Raw genomic sequence first — 5769 nt, forward strand, 5'->3', positions numbered from 1 at the left:
GCCACCTTAGGTGTACGTGGCTGGCGCCTTAGCCGGTTGAGCTATAGGCGCCGAGCCCTGATGTCTTTTGATGTGCCTAAAAGTTATCTATGCATGTCTAAGAAGAGATTATTCTCAACATCAGTACCCTGGTTGTTTCCTTCGCAAACGTTCCCATGGTTTGCAATTACTTCGCTTGCCATGTCTGCCCCCCCCCCCCCCCAGTGAGGTTATCTTCCCAGCAACTGGCAAGACGCCTAGAGCTGCGTAGGCACTGGTGAAGGTTGTTGGAGAACTGCAAGCAGGGGTCGGGGAAAGCAGCCTGTTTCTGAGATGCTATAGAGCTACACATGGCCCAAACCATCTTTCTTTAGTGTCTGATAGCAGCTCAGTTTCCAGTTAGTTATAGTGTAATGCTGAAAAAGCAAGCTCTAGGTAGTTGTATAAATAAATACAGTAGAACCTCCATAGCTGACCACCTCCCTACATCGACCACCTCCTTAAATTGACCTAATTTTCACAGACTGGATGTGCCTTACTTGTATGTGTCAATACAGTAGACCTAGTTCTATAATAGCCAAGCCCCCAGCCCTTGACCCCTCCCTAAGACCAGTGGGGAACAAGGCCCCTACTCTTGAAAAGGAAACCTCTCCTAAGCCTTTTAGTCCCAGCCCCCTCAAGGGTAAAGAAGCAGCCTGAAATTAAGGAAGTATGCAGGGAGGGGTTGAGCGAAGGGAGGGGTGGATTCCAAATAAAGCTCCGGGTGAAAAGGTCCCAAGTTGTTCTCGGAAATTTACCCAACACTTGTTTGCACCCCTGAACTATGTGACCCTCATCTTATGATCATGAAGTAATGTATTTGTGATGTATTTTGTGATTTATGAACATGTACCCCTACCCTGGATTGGGTAAGCCCTTATGATGTACCCTTACTTTGTAACCCCTGAGCTGTATTGAATTGTGCTAACTGCTGTGATTGGCTTCTGTCTTGCTAGCTTGCTGAGCATGCATGATTATGCGGGATAATAGTATAAAAAGAGGCTCCCCCCTGCTGTTCAGAGCTGCATGCCTCTACGGTATGAGGCCCCTGTAGGTGCACCTGCCGGTGTATCAAATTATCAACACATTTCTACTAATTAATGACATCCGAAGTGGGGTCCATCCTTCTCTTGCATTTGCTATCCTATTTTAGTTCCTTATGTTGACCACCTCTATAGGTTGGCCAGTTTGTTATAGTCTCTTGGGTGGTCAACTTACCACCAGGTTCACTGTATAGGTAACCTACCTACCATTCACTTTTCTTTTGAAACAGAGTCTTATTATTATTATTATTTTTAATAGGACAAAGGGCTTTATTTCAGCCTGCGGAGCAAACAGCATAGAGTAATTCGAAATGGCTGCACCTTAAAACAGAGTCTTACTCTGTTGCCCTGGGTGGCGTGATCAGAGCTCACAGCAACCTAAAACTCCTGGGCTCAAGCAATCCACTTGCCTCAGCTTTCCAAGTAGCTGGGAATATAGGCACTTGCCATCATGCCTCACTAATTTTTCTATTTTTAGTAGAGATGGGGTCTCGCTCTTGCTCAGGCTGGTCTCAAACTCTCTAACTCAGGCTATCTACCATCTTGGTCTCCCAGAGTGCTAGGATTATGGGGATGATCCCCTGTGCCTTGGTCTGTCCCTTTAAATATGTCACAGCTTTAAACTAGATATTTTAATATCTAATTTGGGCACTTCTTTCTTTCTTTTTTTTGAGACAGAATCTCACTTGGTTACCCTTGGTAGAGTGCTGTGGCGTCTTAGCTCATAGCAATCTCAAACTCTCGAGTTCAAGTGATCCTCTTGTCTCAGTCTCCCAAGTAGCTGAGACTACGGGCACCTGCTACAACTCTCAGCTATTTTTAGAGATGGCGTTTCAGTCTGGCTCAGGCTGGTCTTGAACCTGTGAAATCAGGCAGTCCACCCGCCTAGGCCTTCCATGTGCTGGGATTATAGGCATGAGCCACTGTACCAGCCTTATTAGGGCATTTCTTTCGATGATTCTCCCAACAGCTCTGCTCCATGAGCTGAATATTTCATTAGAAGATATAGACTTCACAAATGATGTGGGCTGGGTGCAGTGGCTCACGCCTATAATCCTAGCACTCTGGGAGGCCGAGGCAGGTGGATTGCTTGAGTTTACGGGTTAGAGACCAGCCTAAGCAAGAGGGAGAACCCGCCTCTAAAAATAGCCAGGTGTTGTGGCAGGTGATTGTAGTTCCAGCTACTCATGAGGCTGAGGCAAAAGAATAGCCTAAGCCCAAGTGTTTAAGGTTGCTGTGAGCTATGCTGCCACAGCACTCTACCAAGAGAAACAATGTGAGACTCTGTCTCAAATAATAATAATAATGTGCAATCCTGTTGGTGTCACTGCAGGCAGACCATTGCCCTAGTTAGAAGAGATGTCACCACCATGATTCGAGTCCCTATGGCCACAATTGTGTCTAGAGGGGCTGCCCGGAAGGGCCCTTTTCTGTGGCATCACCTTGCACCATGAGCTCTGGTGTCACCCTTACCTTGGGCAGGTCTTTTATCCCCTTTGCATTTCAGCTTCCTCATCTGCAAAATGAGGAAGATAAATGCTGATGCCTAGACGTGTTGAGAGAAGCCCCTCTGTGTCTCCCACTCAGCAGGCCTGTTCCAGGAGCAAATCAGGACTGCGTCAGAGCCCTACTTTGGAATCACAGATTGTTCAAGATGGAGGGGACTGGAACATTCGTACAACCCTGTCACTTACAGAGGAGACACCCAGAGAGTCCTGATGTGTCGCACCAGAGTTACATGCCACTTAGTGCTCTAATACAGTATACATATTTTTTTGAGACAGAGTCTTCCTTTGTCACCCTTGGTAGAGTACCATGGCATCACAGCTCACAGCAACCTCAGACTCTTGGACTTAAGCGATCCTCTTGCCTCAGCCTCCCAAGTAGCTGGGACTACAGGCACCTGCCAGAACGCCTGGCTATTTTAGAGACAGGGTCTCCCTCTTGCTCAGGCTGATCCCAAACCTGTGAACTCAGGGCAATCCAACCACCTCCCCTCCCAGTGTGCTGAGATTACAGGTGTGAGCCACCTCGCCTGCCTCTAACACAGTATTCTTCAATCTTTTGTGTCCTATGGCACACTTGATACCTGAACCTATAGTTAAACTTCCTTGCCACACTTAAATTATGTTGATTAAAAAAAAAAGAAAGAAAAAGAAAGAAAGAAAGAAAAATGGCTCGGCGTCTGTGGCTCAAGTGGCTAAGGTGCCAGCCACGTACACCCAAGGTGGCAGGTTCAAATCCAGCCTGGGCCTACCAAACAACAATGACAGTTGCAACCAAAAAATAGCTGGGCATTGTGGCGGGCGCTTGTGGTCCCAGCTACGTGGGAGGCTGAGGCAGGAGACTCCCTTGAGCCCAGGAGTTGGAGGTTGCTATGAGCTGTGATGCTACGGCACTCTACCCAGGGGGACAGCTTGAGGCTCCTATCTCAAAAAAAAGGAAAGAAAAAAAAAGAGTAAGGCTGGCTCATACATAACCTTTATTTTTTACAATGAAACTGAGGTTCAGGAAAGGGAGGTAACTTGCTTGTGAGTCCACAGCATTAAACAGCAAAGACTTTATTCTAACAGGTGTCAGTGCCACCTGCAAGCATACACAGGCCACTTTTGGAATGATAGGGTGCTCTGTCTGTGCCCTGGGCCATGTATTCTCTCAAACACAGTTCTAAAATCAAGGTATAATTTAGGGTCTAGCTTGAGGCCATCACAACTTCTTTTCTCTCTTGCCCTTAAGAAAACAGCTTCGGGACCAGGCACCATGGCTCATGCCTGTAATCCTAGCACTGTGGGAGGCCGAGGCGGGTGGATTGCTCTAGCTCACAAGTTTGAGACCAGCCTAAACTAGAGCAAAATCCCTGTCACTAAAACATAGCCAGAGGCCGGGCGCAGTGGCAGCCAACACCTGTAATCCACAGCACTCTGGGAGGCCGAGGCAGGTGGATTGCCTGAGTTCACAGGTTTGAGACCAGTCTGAGCAAGAGGGAGACCCTGCCTCTAAAAATGACTGGGTGTTGTAGCAGGCACCTACAGTCCCAGCTACTCTGGAGACTGAGGAAAGAGAATTGCTTGAGCCCGAGAGTCTAAGGTTGCTGTGAGTTATGATGCCAGAGAACTCTACCTGGGGAGACAAATTAAGACTCTGTCTCAAATAAATAAATAAAAATAAAATATAGCCGGGTGTTGTGGTGGGCCCCTGTCATCCCAACAACTGGGGAGGCTGAGGCAAGAGGATCACTTGAACACAACCCAAGAGTTTGAGGTTGCTGTGAGCTATGGTGCCATGGCACTCTACCCAGGGTGACAAAGTGTCTCAGGAAAAAAAAAAAAAAGAAAGAAAAGCAGCTTTGTGTGCTTAGGATTTGGATTCTGACGGTTATAAGACCTTAGTGTGACTTTTGGCCTTGGTTTTAAAGTATATTTAACACTGTCCTCCTGCAGCAGAGGCCAGAGCTCTGTGGGAGGGAGCTGACAGGTGGTGTTCGGTCTACTTCTGCCCATGCGGCTGCCTTCCTTGAGGATTGAGAACTGTAATAACTCACAAGGGAGCTGGGAGGGCCCCAGGACCTGATGTCTACCTACACACAGGCACCTGTTTCATTGGGAACACTGTCAGGGGAAGGAGCACCATTCGCTGAAAAGTGCCCACTTGGTTAAAACATTGTTCATCACTCAAGGGAAATCTACAAATAACCCCCATTATTTGAAGAAAGAACGCCAGCGGTAATACATGTTGACACGATTGTTTCCAAGCCTACACAGTATCCCACCCACGACTCCTTCCTATAGGCACCCCAGTTTTCAGACTGTAAGTGCCATCCCTCTCTTTGGTGAGGGGGAACTTCATGATGAAGGGTTGAGGCCTCTTCTGAATCTGCCCTATCTGACAGGTGACTCTCCTCAGTTTGTAACTGAGACCCGCTGGGTCCCAGGTCCTGTTAGTATCCCCTCTGCTCCTCCCTGGTACTGCTGGGGAGGGGAGCAGGAGGGCAGGGTCAGCAGCCAGCCAGAGGTCACACAGCCACAATAGTTCCACTTCCCCGGGGAACTCTGAGCCATATCCTACATGTTTCATCAAATTCCACTCTCTTCTCACTTTTAAAACAAGCAGTTTCACCCACGCATCCATTCGGTGAAGTGTGTTATCTTCCTGTCCCAGCCTTCCACACACTTGTTCATGCTGACTCCCATGCGTGGAATGCCATCTCCCTTCAGTCTCTACTGAACCCAGATGGTCTTTTTGGGGGGTGGGGGAGACAGAGTCTTGCTCTGTTGTCCAGGCTAGGGTGCAGCGGCATGATCATAGCTCACTGTAACCTCAAACTCTTAGGTTCAAATGATCCTTTTACGTAAGCTTTCAGAGTAGCTGGGACTACAAGCATACACCACTGAGCCTGGCTAATATTTAAACATTTTTCCGTAAGGTGAGGTCTCACTATTGCCCAAGCTGGTATTGAACTCCTGGCCTCAAGTAATCTTCCTGCCTTTGCCTCCCCAAGTGCTTGGATTACAGATGTGAGCCATGCACCCAGCCCCAGGTGGTCTTTGAAGGCTCAAATTAGAAGCCAACTCCTCGGCTCAGCGCCTGTAGCTCAGTGGCTAGGACGCCAGCCATATACACCGGAGCTAGTGGGTTCGAACCCAGCCCAGGGCTGCCAAATGATGACAACTACAACCAAAAAATAGCCAGGTGTGGCGGGCGCCTACAG

The sequence above is a fragment of the Otolemur garnettii genome, unplaced genomic scaffold (assembly GCF_000181295.1).
Source record: "Otolemur garnettii isolate 467f Iridium unplaced genomic scaffold, OtoGar3 scaffold00035, whole genome shotgun sequence".
Classification (NCBI taxonomy): domain Eukaryota; kingdom Metazoa; phylum Chordata; class Mammalia; order Primates; family Galagidae; genus Otolemur; species Otolemur garnettii.